This window comes from Rhinopithecus bieti, unplaced genomic scaffold (assembly GCF_001698545.2).
Source record: "Rhinopithecus bieti isolate Rb0 unplaced genomic scaffold, ASM169854v2 scaffold_6708, whole genome shotgun sequence".
Taxonomy (NCBI): Eukaryota; Metazoa; Chordata; class Mammalia; order Primates; family Cercopithecidae; genus Rhinopithecus; species Rhinopithecus bieti.
The window spans coordinates 4,881,161-4,903,940 of NW_016806329.1; the positions used below are offsets into that span (position 1 = coordinate 4,881,161).

General features: G+C 37.8%; 1 protein-coding gene across 1 annotated transcript in view; it reads right to left on the minus strand.

The window, feature by feature from the left end:
• PDLIM5 (PDZ and LIM domain 5) overlaps positions 1-22,780 on the minus strand; it is a 215,879-nt gene that overhangs the window by 188,586 nt on the left and 4,513 nt on the right.

The following is a 22,780-nucleotide window of genomic DNA, read 5'->3' on the forward strand; positions in this document are numbered from 1 at the left end:
CAGAGTCTTGCTCTGTCGCCTGGCTGGAGTGCGGTGGCCGGATCTCAGCTCACTGCAAGCTCCGCCTCCCCGGTTTACGGCATTCTCCTGCCTCAGCCTCCTGAGTAGCTGGGACTACAGGCGCCCGCCACCTCGCCCGGCTGGTTTTTTGTATTTTTAGTAGAGACGGGGTTTCACCGTGTTAGCCAGGATGGTCTCCATCTCCTGACCTCGTGATCCGCCCGTCTAGGCCTCCCAAAGTGCTGGGATTACAGGCTTGAGCCACCGCGCCCGGCCCGGGATTGGTCTTACTGTCTCAGGGGTAGCAGAGGCAAAAGAGGTGGAGGAGGTGGAAGGGGAGACAGGACAGGCAAACACAGCTGGTGTAACTTTTATTGTAAAAAATCCTCATATAAATGGACCCATGCAGTTCAAACCCACGTGGTTCAGGAGTCAGCTGTATATATAAAACCGTAAGCCAAAATTTCTTAACTTTTTTGTTTCATTACATTTCTTGTATTACTGACCATTTTAAAAACTATTTTAAAATAAAAGCCACAGTCTTACTCTTTTCCTCCAACTTTCAACTTTTAAAGAAAACCATGGAGAGAAGTCAAAAAGGCCAATTCCAAAAAAGGAAGTGTCTCTCAGATAACACAGGTCACTTTCAATACTTGAAGAACATTTAAACACACAAATCAAGAAAATGTTCTGTAACGTTACAGAAGTGTATCTCCAAGCTGGACTGCATGCCAAAATTTACTAACTCATATTAACTTAAATTGCCCTTTTACTGCCTCTGGGTTGAAAACCTTTAAAACTATTTCCTAAATACCAGGACATAGCAAGGCTGGCTCTACTGAGAGCAGCTATAGTCAAAGGCCACCCAAGATACCCCAACGACAATATGGCCAGAAAAGAATGGATAACTGCCAACAGTAACTCTACCCAGATCACTAAACCTAATACTTCCTTTCTACCACTCTTCCCTCACCCCATCTCCTTCCAACGGACACAAAACAATATCATGCACAAACTTTTGAAGACATAGAAGCTGGGAGGGGGCATGTATAGATGCTTGAAGTAAACACTAAATCTCTATCTTAAAATATTAACAATCACAGAATCCATAATAACATTAACAACAGTTTATATTTGCATTGCATAGTCTGTCAGATAATGTTCCAAGTGCTTCAAAAATAGGAACTCAGGCCGGGCGCGGTGGCTCAAGCCTGTAATCCCAGCACTTTGGGAGGCCGAGACGGGCGGATCACGAGGTCAGGAGATCAAGACCATCCTGGCTAACACGGTGAAACCCCGTCTCTACTAAAAAATACAAAAAACTAGCCGGGTGAGGTGGCGGGCGCCTGTAGTCCCAGCTACTCAGGAGGCTGAGGCAGGAGAATGGCGTAAACCCAGGAGGCAGAGCTTGCAGTGAGCTGAGATCCGGCCACTGTACTCCAGCCTGGGCGACAGAGCGAGACTCCATCTCAAAAAAAAAAAAAAAAAAAAAGGAACTCAATATTCACAGGAACTCTATAATATAGGCATACTTAATAACTATTAACAAATAAGAAATAAGAAAACTGAGACCTTGAGTTTTATAATTTACTGTAGGTTACACAGCAAGAAAGTGTCCTTACTGCAATTTGAACCCACAATGGCTGGCTCCAGAATCCAAACTCTCAAGAGTTGGGATATCCTGCCTTTGTATCACTGTATTTGTTACCTCTCCTCTAAACTATCAACACATAAGCAGGAAAAATTTAGGTATGAAACCAACACTGTAGAACAACATACAACCAAAAAAGGGATGATAAAGGTCTTTATATACTCATGATGGAGGAAGATCCAAGGTGTACTGTTACATAAAGAATGTCAGAAAAGTGTTTTCACAAATATTCACAAAAATGTCCACAGTAGTTTTTTCAGTAGTTGGATTTCAGGTTTGGCAGGGAGTTTCATTGTTTTGTTTTCAGCATTTTTGTTGTCATCGTTTCCTATGCAGTTTCAACTGGAATATATACATGTGTAATTTTTTATAATCAAAAAGTAAATTTACATTTTCTTCCTCTAGTTATAAATTATTATTTACAAAAAAAGACAGCAAGAGAAAGGGACTAACTCTTAATAAAAATAAAACAATTCTTTAGGCTTTACTGTTAGGTGGCCAGAAAGGTTTGGGTTAACTAAAATCAAAGTCACATTCCTATCCACCCAAGATAAAATATTCAAAATATGTAATTATAAATAATACACAATCAGAAATAATGTGTGTGCAGAATCAGGTTTCAGGGTGTTTGTTCAACAGTTAGTACTAAATTATCAAGTGCATCCATACTTTATTCTCATGAGACATGTAGGCATGAATTATATTTATGACATATTTGTTTTTAGTTTAGAAACGATACAACTTTAAGAGTTACCTAACAGTTGAAATGACCTAAGGGCAATCTATACCAAATCTTTACAGTGATTGTGTATGTTTTAAGAGAAGGCATAACACAACTGCCTCATAGTTATTGAACTGGGAGGTGATTTGCCAATTCTGACAAACTTTACACTGTCTTGAAATATAGAGGCTATGTCCTGGTAAATCTGTTCAATTTAGTTAAAAAACCATACTACCATAATTAAACAAATCCCTGAGGTAATTTGTAAAACTCCAGGTAAATATGATACTATTTTTTCTCCTACTTTTTAAACCATCTTAACCATTTTTAGATGTATGCCATTTTAAAATGTGTAGTTAGTAATGTTAAGTATATTCATATTGTTGTGCAAAAGAACTCCAGAACTTTTTATCTTGCAAAACTGAAACTACACTCATTAAACAACTCCCTGTGTCCCCCTGCCCCTTAACCCTGGTAACCATCATTCTACATTTTCCTACTAGTTTTACTTTTATTTTCATTTAAAGAAAGACTATAACTTGAAGTTGAAAAGAACTAACCCTAATGCAAATACGCATCATCATTTCTAGGGAAGGGCATATTGACCATGAAACTCAAGAGTCCATTGTTTATTTGCAAAAAACCTGAATTATCTAAAAACCCAATGCAAGACCTTAAAGAGCCTGCTAAATCAACTCTCAAATTGTGTTGAAGAAAGTACTTCCTTAACAGAATTACTGAAAATTAAGTTTTAAAACTGTTACCAACTCTAGAGAGGCATATCATCTGCATGGCATTCAGAGCACTACCATTAAACTGAATTTAGAAAGTAGTTCTCCATTAGAATAAATCCCTCCTTTATACAGGAACCTCCTTTGAGGAGAAAATTTCTTGCATTTCTTGCCCCTCCTTTAGGTAAAAAAAAAAAGTCAGGAGAGGGCAGAAGTTTCATTGACCCAAAGGGTAATAAAGTTGATTATAAACCTTTTCAATGGGATAACTTAGATAATTGTCTAACAATAATAAAACTTAAGGAATCAAAGTTGATAAGAAAATAATTTGGAAAACTGCCCCTTCCCAAGAAAATACTTAGCTATTTTTACTGAAAATGTCAGTTTGCTTTGGTGGCTCATGCCTGTAATCCCAGCACTCTGAGAGGTCAAAGCAGGAGAATAGCCTGAGTCCAACAGTTCAATACCAGCCTGGTCAAAATAGCAAGACCCCATCTCTACAAAAAAATTTCAAAAAAATTAGCTGCGCATGGTGGCATGTGCCTGTAATCCCAGCTACCTGGGAGGCTGAAGTGGGAGGATCCCTTGAGTCCAAGAGATGGAGATTACAGTGAGCTGTGGTCATGACTGCCTTGGTGACAGAGCAAGACCCTGTCTCTAAAAAATAAAAATAAGAAATAAAATTTTAATAAAAATAGTCTAATGACTACCACAGAAGTCAAGACAATTGGTCTGTGGCTACCAGTTCACCAGATAAATCAGCTGTCTTCAAAAGGTGTAAATGGGCCAGGCATGGTGGCTCACATCTGCAATCCCAGCACTTTGGGAGGCCAAGGTGGGCAGATCACCGGAGGTCAGGAGTTTGAGACCAGCCTGGCCAACATGGTGAAACCCCGTCTCTACTAAAAATACAAAAATTAGTCAGGCATGGTGGTGCATGCCTGTAACCCCAGCCGCTCGGGAGGCTGAGGCAGGAGAATCACTTGAACCCAGGAGGCAGAGGTAGCAGTGAGCCGTGATCACACCACTGCACTCCACCCTGGGCGACAGAGCAAGAATCTGTCTCAAACAAAAAGAAAAACAACAACAATAAAAAAAAGTGTAAATGAAATGTTTTAATGATCATCCGTTGAATGACACCAGAGTTTCCCAAGAAAGGCTTCTGAAAGAAAAATTTAAAAAGCAATTTCAAATGTTATTTGACAAATCCCTAAACAGACTAAAACATTCGATATGCTAATATGCTTAGAATAATCTGCCTGTTACTTTGGTGATTACCCAAAAGATAGTAAAATTTCTCAGCCTCCATTTTCAAGATGAAATCTTGGTGTAAAGACAAAATAATTTTATTTCACCTTAATTTTAAAGTGAGTATTATTGTTAGCATGATGGCAATTAAAATAAATTAGTCACCACTCCATAAAAATTATCACTGAACTATGTATTTAATGTGACTCCACTTCTCATTCATAATCACTCTTCCTACATATCAAACAGTACCAAGAATGGAAGTATCACCACTGACTACCTTTTAAAACTTCAAATACTATTAATAATTAACATCAGTCCTTAATAAAACAACATTGCCATCAGCAGACACTTCAAACTTGAGAGAAAATATTTACCGCTTACCAAAAACAAACAAAACACTCACTATGTTGACAAGACCTTATTTTAATCCAAGGAAAAAGTGCTTCTGTCCCATCCACTAACCATAGTGCAGGATTTTAACACAACTACTTTTGAGAATTAACTACCTTCAGCTCTCTAAAATCATCTGGGCTGGGTGTGGGCTCATGCCTGTAATCCCAGCACTCTGGGAGGCTGAGGCAGGCGGATCACGAGGTCAGGAGTTCGAGACCAGCTTGACCAACATGGTGAAACCCTGTCTCTACTAAAAATACAAAAATTAGCCTGGCGTGGTGGCACACACCTGTAATCTCAGCTACTCGGGAGGCTGAGGGAGGAGAACTGCTTGAACCCGGGAGGTGGAACTTGCAGTGAGCCAAGACTGCCATTGCACTCCAGCCTGGGCGACAGAGTGAGACTCCGTCTCAAAAAATAAAATCATCTCTTGCCATTCTCACCCTCATTCTGTCTACTCCAGCCATTGGAGCCTTGCTGTTCCTTGAACAAGCCTCAAGGTCTTTACCCTTTGTCCTGAATACTATTCCCGGACTTTATCCAGATCTCTGCTCAAATGTCACCTTATCTGTGAGGCCTTATTTGCTCACCTTCTGCAAATTATGTAAACTCCATGCAACTGCCACTGTTTCCCTATACCTCTTTGTTTTGCTCCATACCATTTTATCACCATTTATATTTGTTTATTTTCTCTTCTTCACCTCCCTAAAACATAGATTTGAGAGGATACAGACTTTGTTTTATTCACTGCTGCATCTTTAGTTCCTAGGACAATGTCCTGCATATAATAAATGTTCAATAAATATTTGCGGAATGAGTAAATAAATCAATGAGCGAGCAATAATAATTTACATTTGTATGACTGAAGTTCAGAGTTGCTAAATTTTATAATTTATTTCATAAAATTCACAGAGGTTGTAACTAGTGTGACAACATACAAATCTCCCAACTTTATCTATAAATGCTGCATTTAGGGAGGCACTCATCCTAGTCCAGCTGGCCACCACCAGGGATACAAGATGGCAAGATAAGGAGCATGGTGACCTCTACCCAGAGGCAGCTGATGTTGCAAAAACACCTAGAATGCAATAGTACAAATGGCAGGTACATTGCTTAGTTCATATAGTCTACACTCCTTCCACTTACATATTGTCTCTTGTGAATTCATCCTTCACTACAGAAGAAAACTGTTCCCTACAGCAACTGCCTAACACCAGCAATATTGTATATCATGCTACTTTAAAAGAATCTAAAAAAAACACTACACTGAATGGCAATCACTGTGGAAAGAATGTCTAATTGGCGGTACTACTGGTGCCAACTCTCCTTCAAATCTCTTTGAGAGCTTATGCCAGACCATGACAGATGGAAGAAGGAAATGGACCACTCATTCAACAAATATTTACTATGTACTGACTATAAAGAAGAGACTTCCTAATTAATTCAATCCAAACTACAGGGTGTATGTGTGTGTGTGTGTGTGTGTGTGTGTGTGTGTGTGTGTGTGTGTGTGTTTAAAAAATTGGTTCTAGAAAATCCTACATAAAGTCTTTATAAGTATAAACACTTATAAGGCCTTTATAATCAAATACTTTTAAGGTAACTTACATTGTTATTAGGTAACCTTACCTGAATACTTACCATGTACCAGGCACTTCTAAAAACCTTACAAGTGTTAATTTATTTAATTTTCTCAACAATCCTATAGTGTAAATATTTTTACCCTTATTTGACAGGTAAAGAACTTGGGGCACTGTTCAATAATTTGACCAGTGGTATTACAGCTGGTAAATTACAGAGGCACAATGCACACACACAGGCATTCTGTTCCAGGGCTGGCACTTGTAATAACTACAATCAAGAGCATGTAGAATATAGTTCACTAAAAATGTAATCCTAAAGTGGTATGTTGGGAGAAAATATAAATCCTAAAAGACTGCTATGAAAAAAGTAATACAAAATACAATACTAATATATGAGCTTTGATAATATAATGTTTACAGATATTTGACCATTCATCACTATATAATCATGGTTAACTGAAGTTTTTTTTTTTTTTTTTTTTTTTTTTAAGGCTAGAAAGTTAAGTACTATTAGATTACTTTAAATCTAAGATAAAATCTTTTACAAAACTATCGCTCAAGTAGACTTTACGGTGTATTATGTTATATTAAATATAACATGTAATTTATAAGTTGGTTTTAAAGTAGTATTTTGCAACTATACCCCAAAACTCACAGAAAAACTTGCTACCCTGAATTTATAAAAAGCTGATCTTGAATATTGATATGGCTTGGTTGTGTTCTCACCCAAATTTTGAACTGCAGCTCCCGTAATTCCCACATGTCACGGGAGGGACCCAGTGGGAGGTAACCGAATGATGGGGGCAGTTCTTTGCCATGCTGTTCTCATGACAGTGGATAAGTCTCATGAAATCTGACGGGTTTATACAGGGGAGTTCCCCTGCACATGATCTCTTCTCTTGACTGCTGCCATGTAAGATTGACTTTGCTCCTCCTTCATTTCCACCATGATTGTGAGGCCTCCCCAGCCATGTGGAACTGTGAGTCAATTAAACCTCTTTCCTTTATAAATTACCCACTCTCTCATACGTTATTAGAAGTGTGAGAACAGACCAATACAAATATGAAGTATGAAGTTATATAATTTACTACTTCATAATGTAGACATTATTATCTACTACTGAGGACCTAGAACTACATGATATTGATGACATTTTTGTCAATTACAATATGTTTCAGGCTGAAAATCTGAATTTACTGAAACCAGACATTAACTCTAAGCAAGTGATCTCTCTGAAAGTTCAGAAATGAAAAACGTATTAAAACTTATACACACCCTCCACTAGAAATAATAAAAGAGATACAAAATGTAACTCTTGGCATTGGCTATATTAACCAACCAATTGGCTAAAATATTTTTTTTTAAAATAGGTATATTGTAAAACTTTTTTCAGCTCAACAGATCTGACCTAGAATAAACATCCTAACACTCACTTTGTCTTTGAGGCAAATTCTAATAAATGTGTTACCAGCATAATTTGTAAACAACTCCTGAATGTGTATGCAACATTTCTTTATTAAAGTAGAAAAGGTCATAACATCACAAGGAAATGAAAACAGAAGGCATCTGGGAGACAAGCTGCATCTTACAATAAAAATAACACAATTTAGGCCAGGCGCAGTGGCTCATGCATGTAATCCCAGCACTTTGGGAGGCCAAGGCAGGCGGATCACAAGGTCAGGAGATCAAAACCATCCTGGCTAACACAGGGAAACCCTGTCCCTACTAAAAATACAAAAAAAATCAGCCAGGCGTGGTGGCACGCGCCTGTAGTACCAGCTACTTAGGAGGCTGAGGCAGGACAATTGCTTGAACCCGAGAGGTGGAGGTTGCAGTGAGCCGAGATCATGCCACTGCACTCCAGCCTGGGTGACAGAGTGAGATGCTGTCTCATAAAAAAAAAAAAAAAAAAAAAAAAAAAGGAAAAAAATTAAAAGAACACAAAATAGGAAAAATGTAATCAGTGTGCAACTAATCAACAAATAATCATGTATGTATTAGAACTATAACAATTTTCAAGACAAACATATATTAAAATGAGTGTTTCACTCCCAAATAGTCACCTCAAAAGGCTACATAGTTATTCCTTTGCTCAAAAAATAATTTTAAATTCTTGACCTGGAATTTCTATCAAAAGCAATTTATGAAACATGCCAGCCTGGAGATACAGTAAGATCACAATAATAGCAACCCACTCTCTCTAGCCCAGCTCTAATCCAGAGGAACCAAAATCTATCTAAAATCCCCAGGTGTTGTCCTACCATGGCCTCCAGTGTTACCCTCCTCATTACCAGGAACCTCTTTATCTCTCATCCTGGCACCGGACATACTTCCTATTCTCACTACACTTTCCTCCTTGCTCACGGCATTCCTGCCACACTAGCTTCCTTTCTATTTCTTGAACACATTCAGCTCTTTCCTGTCTCAAGGCCCCTGCACTTGCTAATCTCTGTGCCTGCAATGTGTTTTCCCAGCTCTTCGCATGATTAGTTCTCATTCTTAGGTCAATGCTGCCTCGTCAGAGGGCCTGTCTTGACTGACCAATCTAAAATGAAACTCTTACCCCTAAACACCCATCCCTTTCCTCCAGTTATTCTCTGGCACATCACCGTATTAAATTACATTGCTTGTGTGTGTTTTTTTTTTTTTTTTTTTACTTGTGAGTTACCACTCCCCCTTACTAGACTATAAGGTACATAACTTCGTTTTGTTTATCGCTGTATTTTCAATGCATACAACAATACAGAGCACATAGCTGACACTCAATAAAGACACAAAATAAATGATTCTGTCTGCCACTACTACTTCTGTGTCTGCCCCATGGGTTCTATAAATCCTAGTCTAGAAGCTCCTGGCAATCTTGACAGAGGCTGTGTGATCAACGCTCATCTTTTCCTTTCCTAGATCTGATGACATTTATGTCCTCTCCTATGCCCAGTCTCCTTCCTACATTTCATATCATGTTCCATGTGGCCTTTGTCAGAAAATAGAAAAGCATACTCTATATCCAAGGCCCAGAACATGGTAAGAGATCAATAAATACATGTTGACTAACACCCCTTCTTAAGGCTCTGACATGTGTCATTCAGAAAACCATACCAACAGGACATAACCTGCCATACTGAGAATTTACCCACTTCTCCTAAAAGATAGTAAGTAGTAACAGTAAAATCTACAAGGAATAAGTTTGACTATACCTCAATTATCTTTTCCCTAAATTTATTCTCATGAGCCTTTGATTTCTCATCCAAACACACACCACACACACACACATACCTAAAACAAAACAAACAAAACACCTGCTTCTCTTAGGTTCTCCTAATCTCCATATTATATCCAGACAAGCCTCAATATGCACAGGTACAGAGCATAGACTAGGTTTAGTTTTCTTTCTCTTTTTATGTCTTCTCTTAAACAAAAGACATAGAAATTGTAAAAATTTCAAGCAGTACAAAAGTGCACAGATGCCAGGTACCATGGTTCATTCCTGTAATCCCAGAGGATTACTTGAGCCCAGGTGTTTGAGACCAGCCTGGGCAACAAAGCGAGAGCTCATTTCTACAAAAAAAATGTAAAACATTAGCTGGGCACAGTGGCGCACATTTGTAGCTCCAGCTACTTGGGAAGCTAAGGCAGAAGGATCACTTGAGACCAAGAGTTCAAGGCTGCACGGAGCTCTGATTGTGCCACCACACTGCAACCTGAGTGGCAGAGCAAGACCCCATCACCAAAAAAAAAAAACAGTGCACAGAGGGAAAAAAGTGAAAGTTCCATCAAGCCCATTGCTCAGAACAGCTTCTAAATCCCATTTACCGAGTCATACAAAAATCAGTTTCCTTACTTTATAACTAAAACTTTGCATTGGTCTTAACATATCTGAGTTATTAGGTTCAGTTCTGGGAGGTGACTTAAAGAGACAATTAAAACCTAAACTACTCTTAAAGGTAAATGCTAAGGGATGTGAAGACAGGGAACCTGTTATGAGAGAAACATCTGAAGAAATGGCTTCTTAAAGAATATCCACAAGACTCAAAGGGAAATATAACTCATTCACCTATTTGAAAGGCTATAATGTGCAAACAGGCATGTTCGTTGTGCAGGGCACTAAAGAACAGAAGTAGAACTGTTGGGTCAGAAAGACAAAAAACAAATCCTGGCTGACACATGGGAAGACCACCTTGGGAAGTAAGGGTCTATCACATAATGTAACCTCCAGGGTATTTCCTAGAAACTTAAAATCCTGATTAGGATTGAAAGCAAGGAAAACCAAAACATTTCATTAAAACGTTTCATCAGGCCAGGAGCGGTGGCTCACATCTGTAAACCCAGCACTTTGGGAGACTGAGGTGGGTGGATCACGAGGTCAAGAGTTCAAGACCAGCGTGGCCAAGATGATGAAACTCTGTCCCTACTAAAAATACAAAAATTAGCCAGGCGTGGTGGCGGGTGCCTGTAATCCCAGCTACTCGGGAGGCTGAGGCAGAGAACTGCTTGAACCTGGGAGGCGGAGGTTGCAGTGGGCCAACATTGCACCACCACACTCCAACCTGGGCAACAGAGCAAGACCTCATCTCCAAAAAAAAACAACAACAACAACAACAAAAAACACAACTTTAATTCTATCAATCAGGCACCTTAACAAATCTAGAAGAAACTTGATTGCAACCACAATCCAGCTTCCCATTCGTCCTCTATTACCACTGTGATCATTAATCAATAGTTACTGAACATGTACTAGGAATTTAAAGTAATCTCAAATAAATAAGACTTGGGGGTTTTCTTGAGTGATAAGAGAGGCTCATGATCTAACAAAATACATGAACTATTAATTATATTTAAACTGTACTGCTGTGAAATCTAATATAGAGTACAAATATTTGAATTGCTCTCTCTGGCAATGGCCTTAAAAGGCTGTAACTTGTTTGTTTTAAGGCCTTAAAAGACTGTAACTTGTTTAACTTTAATGTAACTACTTTATCATTAGGTATAAAACAAAACCTAGTATAGCCAAGGATTTCTCTGTAAGTCTTTGGTAAATCTAACATTCAGTATTAAGTGTTAAAGCATTAAAATATTATAAATAGCATGCCAATTTCAAAGTCCTCCAGATCTTTGATTTGTCATAAAGGTGTTTACAGCATCATAAACATAACTAACACCTGATGTCATCTATTATTAAAACTGCCATTTACTTCTAAAACAGATTTGACCTATGGTGACTGAACTCTGAAAAACCAGGAAGAGGCTGGCATTTGGAGAAAAGCAGATCTGTCACATTATTTAGTCAACTCCAGTTCAGACTGCAAGCAACTTACCCTTAACTTTTTTGCTGAAATGATCTAAGTAACAAAAGCTCTATAATAAAATTGTTTTGTTTGTTTTTACAAAAACAAAGCTATATATGGTCCTCAAACATAAGTACACAAAATGGAACCCAACTGGTGTAGGAGAAACATCTAGAAAGCAAGTTAAAAATGTGGAAACTAATGAATCCCTAATTATCCTAAATTCAAAGTCTGGGTCAAAGTCCTATAATCTGCACTTTTAAAGTCTCACTGATGATTCTGACTACGTCAGTCTGGAAACCAGTTTTTTTGTTTGTCTGTTTGTTAATAATCTCAGTTACCCCCATACATACAAGTTTTCGATTCTCTAGGATCTATTCTCCGGTTAAGAAACACACAGACCTGGCCCAGTGGCTCAGGCCTATAATACCAACACTTTGGGAGGCTGAGATGGGAGGATCACTTGAGGTCAGGAGTTCGAGACCGGCCTGGGCAACATAATGAGACCCTGCCTCCACAGAAAGTTAAAAATTTAGCCAGGCATGGTGGCATGCACCTGCAGTCCCAGCTACTTGGGAGGCTGAGGTAGAGGTAGGAGGATCACTTGAGCCCAGAAGGTCAAGGATATAGTGAGCTGTGATAGTGCCACTGCACTCCAGGCCATGCCACAGGGCAAGACCCCATCTCTAAAACAAAGGGGGGATAAAAAAAGACAGACACACACACACACACACACACAAATTTGGCTATCCCTAGTGAAAGCTGTCATCTATTCCTCGGAAATAAGAGCATAATAGGTAAATGCATTATTACTACCCAGTTTGGCTGGTTTCAAATCCTGAGCCTAACCAATTACTAGCTGTGTAACTTTGGGCATGTTACTTAACCTCTCTGCCCCTCAGTTTCTTCATCTCTAAATCAGAGATTTAAAATCATACTTCCTGGCCGGACAAGGTGGCTCATGCCTGTAATCACAGCACTTTGATAAGCTGAGGTGGGAGTCAGGAGGTTGAGACCATCCTGGCCAACATGGTGAAACCTCGTCTCTACTAAAAAAAAAAATACAAAAATTAGCCAGGTGTGGTGGCACACTCCTGTAGTCCCAGCTACTTGTGAGGCTGAGGCAGGAGAACCGCTTAAACTCGGGACGTGGAGGTCACAGTGAGCCGAGATCATGCCACTGCACTATAGCCTTGGTGACAGAGCGAGACTTCATCTCAAAAAAAAAAAACAAAAAACAAAAATAAAATAAAATAAAATCATACTTCCCCATGGGGCTGTTATGAGAATTAAATAATTGAACATGTACAAAACATCTAGAACAGGACTTAAACAGTAACAAGGGCTCAATAAACATTAGCATATTTTCATTATTATCATTGTTATTATTTAATACAGGAAAGAAAAGAGACAGAATTGAACTGGAATAGTCAAACATTTCAAAGAGCAAAGGATACATGAGTGTTCCTCGAGGGAGAGATAGGACTTTAGGGATGGTAAGAATAAACAAAAGTAGTATGCAAAAAGAATAAAAAGACTAAAGACTTCAGGGTTCAAAATTGGCATTCTGGACTATAAACTTATCAAGTTATATTAAATGGGCCCATTTATATGCAACTTGAAAACCAACCAAAGAAATTTAAGTAATAATTCAAAAGATAATGGGAAGCTCATACAGTTCTTAAATAAGGCAGTAATATATTAAATAGCGGTTTCTTTTTTTTTTTGAGACGGAGTCTCGCTGTGTCGCCCAGGCTGGAGTGCAGTGGCCGGACCTCAGCTCACTGCAAGCTCCGCCTCCCGGGTTTACGCCATTCTCTCGCCTCAGCCTCCCGAGTAGCTGGGACTACAGGCGCCCGCCATCTCACCCGGCTAATTTTTTGTATTTTTTTTAGTAGAGACGGGGTTTCACCGTGTTAGCCAGGATGGTCTCGATCTCCTGACCTCGTGATCCACCCGTCTCGGCCTCCCAAAGTGCTGGGATTACAGGCTTGAGCCACCGCGCCCGGCCTTAAATAGCGGTTTCTAAAATTATTGCCGTCAAGATGCTAGCCTGAGGATAAGGAACCAGTCTGAAGAAGGATAAGCCATTCAAGAATTTTGGAAACACTTTCATCTGCTAAAATATCAAAGAATCACTCAGAGAACTGGACACCAAATAAACAGAATCTTCCAGAATAGACAGAGGTACAGATAAACAAAACAGAGACGTCTACCCTAAAAAGATCAAAACAACCATTTGTAGGATATTTGCAAGTGAGTAGCATAAAGATACTTCAAAGGAATGACCAAAATCATGAAAATTACATGTGTAACATGATAGCTAGCTAGCTAGATACAATTTCTTTCTCCAGAACATTTCTAAAGGGTCCTAGTTAAGGGACAAAACATTTGTTTTCTAAAGGACATTTGTCCTCCACTACTGTTTTCTCAGAAGAAAAATACTTTCAGAACAAACATACTCGTAGTCTGCTCTGGCTAGTGTTATACAACCTTATTAAATCTCTTAATTTTACCACTTCCAAAAGTTAATATCCCAGAAATCATTTGAAAAATACCGGACTGTTAATTAGATCTCAATGGAACTGAATCACAACACTTAAATTCCTGATCCAATCAATGGTAAACAGCATTGAATTGTTAATGTCATTACAATAACTACTTTCTCTTTTCTTCAATTAAAATTTAGCCAGGACAATTATCATGAAGTACAGTGGCCATAGTTAAATCAATTTCTGGACCTTGAGGGAAAAAAATGCTTAACAATTCACAGAATTCAAATAACAAGTGTTGCAAATTCTTCTGTAATTCAAAACTCTTCTCACCATATTTAACATTTACAGCAACACACTAAAGGGAAATTCCTCCTTCCCTCACCTTTACCACAAAAAAATATAATATAATATGGCATCCTTACTCTTTTTGTTATTATGGTTACCAACACATACACTCTACTGCTCACACTGGGCTAAAATGAGTAACTACCTTGTGCCACACATTAGTATACCTTCACAATACCTGACTCATCATGCTACAGAATACTCTATAAACCCACCTGATTTCAGTTAACTTCCATTAGCTAATAAAGGTTGATAATAAAAACACACTGAGGCTCCTAAGGGTGAAATCTGTCATTCCTCGGACCATAGTGAACACCTCATAATGGTCAGTCTCCTTGTCACATCATATAAAAGGAGCTAGAGAAGACTGGAATTCAAAACCACACATACAGTTGACCCTTGAACAACACAGATTTGAACTGCACGGGTCTACTTACAGGCAGTTTTTTTTCAATAAAAGTTACACCAAGTGTGCCCACCTCTCCTGCTTTCTCCTGCTTCCCTTCCACCTCCACCTATTCTACCTCTGCCATCCCCTGAGACAGCAAGACCAACCCTTCCTCTCCCTCTTCTTTCTCAGCCTACTCAAAGTGAAGATGACAAGAATGAAGACCTTTATGACTCCCTTCCACTTAATGAATAGTACATATATTTTCTCTTCCTTATGATTTGTAAATAATGTTTTCTCTAGCTTATTTTATTGTAAGAATACAGTATTTAATATGTATAACACACAAAATATGCCTTAATTATTTATATTATGGGTAAGGCTTCTGGTCAACAGTAGGCTATCAGTAGCTAAGTTCTGGGGAAGTCAAAAGTTATACATGGATTTTTGACTGCACAGGGGGTCGGAGCCCCTAAACCCTGTGTTGTTCAAGGGTCGATTGCGTATCAGCCTACTGAGCAGACTCCAAAGGTAACAACTTTGAATCTATTAAATGTGATTTGCTTAATTTTCCAAAAAGTCTATGACGAGGCACTATGCCAAAAACACAAAATCTTTTGCCACGTAATTGGGAGTAATAGGTTAAGATAGAGAGGAAGTTAGTTTGGAAATGGAAACAAATGATAGAGATAATTACTAATAAAAGCTTTGGATGAAAGAATTCAGAAAATGGCATCTCTAAGAAATTAAATGGTATCATTTAAAGAAGAGCAGCATGTTTTTATTTCCTAGATTCCCCTGCAAAATGGAAAACAAACCACTTAAAAACACAGAAAATCCTTTGTAAAATACTTGTGACCGAGCGCTGTAAAAAGAAAACAGGTGGAAACCGGCCCGTCTGATTGGAAATGATCAAGGTCTGCTGAAACTCAGGCTAGCATACTGTGAGCAGGAGTGTCTCTACAAAGATGGCAATATCAGTCAAAATTACAAATGCACACACACTCTGACTCAGCAATTCCATTTCAAGAAATTTATGTGACAAATATACATATATACACACATATATAGGCAAAACTTAAATTCAATGTCAGTTAAAGCAAAAGACTAGAAAAAAATCTAAATGTCTACATATATATATACACACACACACATATGGGCAAAACTTACACTTCAGTGTCAGTGAAAGCACAAGACTAGAAAAAAATCTATCAATAGGAACTGATTTAAAAAATTATGACAAATCCAAACATAGTGTAGCAGTAAAATAGGAATGAAGATACATTTACTGATGTTGGGTTCAGTGAACAAAACGCCAAAAAAATAAGTATTTCTATTAAGCATACTATTTGTGTTAAAAGGAGGGTGTGGAGGAGATATACTTATATAGATTATCTCTGGAAGTATACTACTAACACAGGTTGCTTCCAAAAAGAGGAAATGAACAGTAGGGCACCAGGAGACATTTCCCCCATATGCTCGTGTATCTTTTAAATTTCGAACCATATGAATGTCTTACCTAAAGAAAATTAGGCTGGGCACAGTGACTCATGCCTATAATCCCAGCACTTTGGGAGGCTGAAGCAGATGGATCACAAGGTCAGGAGTTCGAGACCAGCCTGGCCAACATGGTGAAACCCCATCTCTACTAAAAATATGAAAAAATTAGCCAGGTGTGGTGGCGAATGCCTGTAATCCCAGCTACTCAGGAGGCTGAGGCAGAGAATTGCTTGAACCCAGGAGGCGGAGGTTGCAGTGAGCCAAGATCACACCACTACACTCCAGCCTGGCCAACAGTGAGACTACATCTCAAAAAAAAAAAAAAGAAAGAAAAGAAAAGTAAAGAAACTTTAAAAGGGGAGAGAGCTTGTGAAGGCTTAATCAAGAAGATTTCTTAAGTAACAAATCTGAAACACTGCAGACTTTTTAAAATGTCCTCTTTATTTTCTTCTCTCATCTAACTTTTTCTTTCTCATTCCCTCCTATTAACTTTTCCAGTTCATTTTACTCTCCTCTATTTACACCTATTAGGGACATTTACTACAACTGCTTAGCCCAGTTGGGAGCCCAGTTACTAAATGCCAACAAGGTTGGTGAACTTTTTTCTAGTAATTGTCATAAAAAATGGGTGACAACATCATCTATAAAAGAAATCTAAGTATTTACAGAAGGGTAGATAACTATACTTAAACAATGGGAAAGAAAAAAATAAGAAAGAAGGAGATGGAATAAGGGAATACTCATTCAATATTCTCTGCTTTGTTCATTCTTAGTTTATTACCTTTTAAAAAAATCTCTTAATAAAAACAGAGTATGCTAGAAAAGTGATTTTTCCCTTTCTGTTAATTAAGGAACCAAACCTGCACTCTCAACAAGACTATAGAGTGGCCCAACACACAGAGTACCTAAAGAATCAGTAGACACTATGGTCACTGCTCTTTAGTTACTTAGTGTTTTCTCTTTTCATTCCCATTAGGTCATTTATTTGCAAACAGATCCACATATTGTTATTTCACATGCTAATATCTAGTTTTGTCAAATTTTATATCAAATACTCAATATATTTTGCATCTCAGATACTGAGATAAAGGCCTAGAGTCTCATCTACCAAACCTGAAACATAATTATCTCTCATAAGATGCCAAAGTAATAACTCCTTTCTTATCTAAAGCAATGTTTGCTTCTAGAAATAATAATAACTGATTTGTCCTCCATACAGTTGTAACTGGGGGAAAAAGACATAACTGGTCCTGGGGTACAGGGGAATCTGGGTAAGAACTACTGCTAACAGGATGTCACAGACAAAGACCACTGCTCAACTGTGTATTCAAATGTAGTGTGACTAGCAACTATCATAAAGAAAAGCTCTTTGCCTCAAAAATTCTAAAAAAAATTGAAAGCCCATAGGCTCCAAATTATTAATAATAATCATATCTACCTGTATAATACTTTTAATTTACAAAGCATTCCCATACATCAAAGAAAATCAGAAGGTCAAATTAATGAACTGATTTTCAAGCTAATATTTAAATCCAGGTCATTCCAATATATAGCAGTACATTATCTATAGTCTATCTATTCTTAGTTTAAGTAGGTAGATATACCTAACTCATGAGTAGATGAATAGGTTATACGAAAATGTTCTTTCCCAAGGTCTAAAGTGCTATTTTTTTTCTTTCTTTTTTTTTTTTTGAGACAGTGTCTGGTTCTGTCACACACACTGGAGTACAATGGCATGATTACAGCTCACTGTAACCTTGAACTCTTGGTATCAAGTAATCCTCCCACCTTGTCCTCCCCAAATGCTGAGATTACACGTGTGAGCCACTGCACCCAGCCTGCTAGTCTTATTTTATCCTAACCCTACAGCGGTTTCCTCCATCAAGATACAAAAGTCCTGCCTACCAGTAACATTTCTCTTAATAACTTTTCAAAATGCCCAACGTTTACTAAAATCAAATGAGCCCCTTTTTTTCTAAAACTACTGATTTTCAATTAAAAAATATAAGATTTTCATTTCGGCCGGGCGCGGTGGCTCAAGCCTGTAATCCCAGCACTTTGGGGGAGGCCGAGACGGGTGGATCGGCCGAGGAGGTCAGGGAGATCGAGACCATCCTGGGCTTAACACGGGTTGAAACCCCGTCTCTACTAAAAATAACAAAAAACTAGCCCGGCGAGTTGGGCGGGTGACCTGGTAGTCCAGGCTACTTGGGAGCGCTGAGGCAGGAGAATGGGTAAACCCGGAGCGGAGCCCTTGCGTGATCTGAGATCCGGCCCACTGCACTCCAGCCTGGGCCGACAGAGCGCAAGACTCCGTACTCAAAAAAAAAAAAAAAAAAAAAAAAAAAAAAAAAAAGATTTTCATTTCTTTACAAATCAATAGAGCAGAAAATTTATCCAGAATTATATTGAGATTCCTAGCATTTGTGACCACAAAACATATAAAACTACCACATGGGAAAAGACAGGTCTCTGAACCTCACACAAAAAGTAATTAATATTTTTAAAGCAAAGTGAACATACATGTGAAATATACATCATATAGTTATACAAACTAATTTTCTAACTTGGCATAATGACAGGGTAGCTGGGAGGGAATATAAAAGAAAATACTTGAGCTTAAAATTAACAATGAGCCCATTTATTCAAGGTAGGATGGCTCTCTCATTTCAGCTTGAAAGGACTCAAAGTCTTTCTGTCTTCCTCTAGGAGGGAAACTCTGCAGCTGGCAGGTCTGGAGAATCACTCAACTATATTCACAGCTTTTCTTGGAGTCAAGCGATGGCAAGAAAAGTCTTCATCTTCACTATGCACTGGACAACACGGAGAAAAGCTGACTTTGAGGTGTTTAAATTTCATCCTTTGAGCATCAGTTCAATTAACTTCTCCTAAAGGAAACCAACCCCCACGAACAACAGATTTACACCCACTGAAACTGAGAAACACTTATCAGAATTTGTCATTTCATAGAATATTGACTTGTGACAGGTCTTACGACACTGTCTAGTTCTATAGCACTGTGCTTATTTATTTTCCATCCAACCTTTGTACTCCCCACTTTGTATCTTCAGTGGCTTCTAGGAAGTATTACTATAACTACTGAATCAATGAATTCACAGCAGTGTTTCACAATTCTGTCTTTCTTTGTTCTGTGTTAGACTCCCAAACAGGACTCCATAATCCAAGCAATGATAAGTTTCTTCTGCTTTTCAAATCCAATTAGAATTCTGTCCAAGCTTATAACAATTTATCCTCCCCTAACTCTTGAGAATCAAAGTCATTGTTATTTAGATGTTAAAAAGTTTGACCTAATTCTTATCTCTTAAAGAAACATCTAAAATGCATTTACAGAGAATTGGGAGACCATCTTCAGGTAATCCAAATATTGACAGTGAAGAAAAGAGCCCAAACATAATGAGAAAGTAACACACAGTAGAGTATTTCAACTTTAGGATATAACAACTTAAAAGATGTTACTCACAAATACATAATCTTTCTTATAATTTCATCATGAAGAGTATCAACTGGCCAAAATATAGCCTTGAATTATCCAACAAGTCTCCTATTTCTTGTTATAAAATATACTGGCAAAACCCAACAAACCCACACTGCTACATTGAAACCCATCCTCACATTCCACGGCTTCAGGGCAATTCCATAAACACAGGGTCATAAAAAGACAGCCTGCAAACTTATGTAGCCAGCACTCCATTTTAAGGATCGGAAATTAAATGACATGTGATCATCCAGCTACAGCAACCTGAGGATCTTTTTAAAAACCTAGTAGGAACTGCCAATCTTATCTTAGAAATCCACCCACAAAACAGTACACAAAATTCATACAATACAGATGATGAAGAAATTTGAGTACAACGTGAAAATGTTATAGCGCGTATGTTTTAGGATACAAGTTGTATTCAGCATATTCACATGCTGATACAACAAAATTTAAAGAAAATGGAATGTTCAAGTCCCTGCTAGTGGCTTATTTATCTCAAAACACAATTTGATACACCAGAGCGCCAATGTTATAAAGGAATGTAAATGACCCTTTGGAGTTCAACATAATAATACCTAATCAGAGGAAAAATTGTAGTTTTGAACTCTAAAGATGCAGATTCCTAGCTAAGTACAAACTTCTAATTTTTTTTTCCTTTCTTAATTTTAATGGACAGTAAGTTAAAAAAAAAACATAACTGCTATGTTCCCTACAACTATGGGGATTAAATATTTAATGTTCCAAGTCTCTAAATAGTTTTCTTTTTAAAGTTTATAATATTATAAAAGATAATTGAGAGACTGCCAGACCTTGCTAGGAATTTCATATGCATTATTAAAGTAAGTGAATCATTAAATTACATGTTTTAAGCACACTTTCAGGTTTTAATTGTTTCTTGATACTATTAATTAAAGAACCCAATGACCAGTAATATCCCAGTAATTTTACATAATTAAGGCCGAAAAAGTATAACCAAAGAACTAATTAAGATGAGAGTAAGTTAAAAATTTACAACATTAACAATCTTACCACAATATAAATTAGTTATTAAACACAAACCTTTATTAGGCAATGTTACCAGGCATATTTAAACCACACAAGGGGTTAAAAATAACTACAATGAAAGGCCAAGAGCCTAGCAGCCCAATTGAGCCAACATTCCCTTCTCTCCTCCCCCTCCCCTTCCAATCCTCTCCAGTCCAGAATGAATTGCATGCCCCACTGCACAAGGCCCAAAAAGGTCACAGTAGATGGCAGAGACTTTTGTAAGAGAACAGAAATAACTCAGCAGCTTTGTTACCATAGTCTCTTTTAATCAGTATGTTCAAAATCCTTTAATTAGCACTCTGTCTACACAAGGAAAGCATTTCTTCTGTGCCAGGGGAGGGCACGTATGTATGTACACAGTGTTCTGTTGTATCAGCATCACAACATGGAGTAGTACCTCAAACTGTCTGCCAGGAAACTGAAGCACATGAAACTTTTTTTAAAGGCACAGTACCACGAAATTCACATATATACTCTATTTGCATTTCTATTACCACACAACAAAGTGATAATTAAGTTTGGCTCATTTAGGTGTCAATTTGTTTCTGAACTTTTTTTCAGCAAAAAAGTAAGCATTTAAACTAAATAATAACTCTATTTAGATAACTAAAGTAGAATATTTAAAACATAAAAATGCTAACAAAACATAAAAACCAATAATACTCAAAGATTGCTTCTGGTCCCGTAATAGATCATCAGTAGAAGAAACAAAATACCAACTCATTCAAACAGGAATAAATCACATGACACATTTTCACATGGATGCTTTATATTTAAAATTTCATCCAACCATGAAAGGTGTTAAAACTTGCAGGCTGGATTACACATACATATTTCCTTATAAAATCTAATTAACTGAAATCAAGGCAGAAATTGATGATAAATTAAAGATACCTTTAAAAAAATCCACAGCCAAGAAACAAAGGAAACCCCATTAGTAAAATGGGATCTGCAGTATTTTAATGAGGATAGTTAGGCATTAAAACTTATTTTTAATCTTTCAAAATGAAGTTGGATACACATATAAGATGCAGAAGTATGTGTGTGTATATATATTTATACATACATGTATACTATTAACCAAAATGACAATCTTCTAAATATCTGATTAAAGAAACAACCTAACTAAATTTAAGGTAAAGTGAATTATTAAAGAGGCAGCACAGCATAACTGCTGGAAAGCCAGCTCTTCCATACCAGCCATGTGAGCTCACAGCACAGTTATATACAATGGGAATAATATCACTATTTTGTAGGTTGGTATGATAATTAAATGATATGATGCATTCATAACACTTGATAAAAATCCAAAAGTTTGTTGGTAAGACTGGCACGAAAATAGTATTTTCATGCATTGCACAAAAGTGTAAATTGGCACAACCTTTCAAAATGATATAGATACATATATTCACATATATATGTATGTACTTATATTTGGTATTCACTGCACCACTGTAACAGTAATATGGAAATGACATAAATACTCTTCAGTAGGGGATTGGTTAAATGTCACTTTCCCTATAAAAGAAAAGTATACAATTGCTTAAAAAAAACACACACACCTCCTTATATATTAATAGAGAATGATCTCCAGGGTAAATTATTGCAAAAAAAACAAAGTATAAAACAGTGTGGGCCAGGTGTGGTGGCTCACGCCTGTAATCTTAGCACTTTGGGAGGCCGAGGTGGGCAGATTACCTAAGGTCAGGAGTTCAAGACCACCCTGACCAACATAGGGAAACCTCGTCTCTATCAAAAATACAAAATTAGCCAGGCGTGGTGGCACATGCCTGTAATCCCAGCTACTCAGGATGCTGAGGCAGGAGAATTGCTTGAACCCAGGAGGTGGAGGTTGTGGTGACCTGAGATTAAGTCATTGCACTCCAGCGT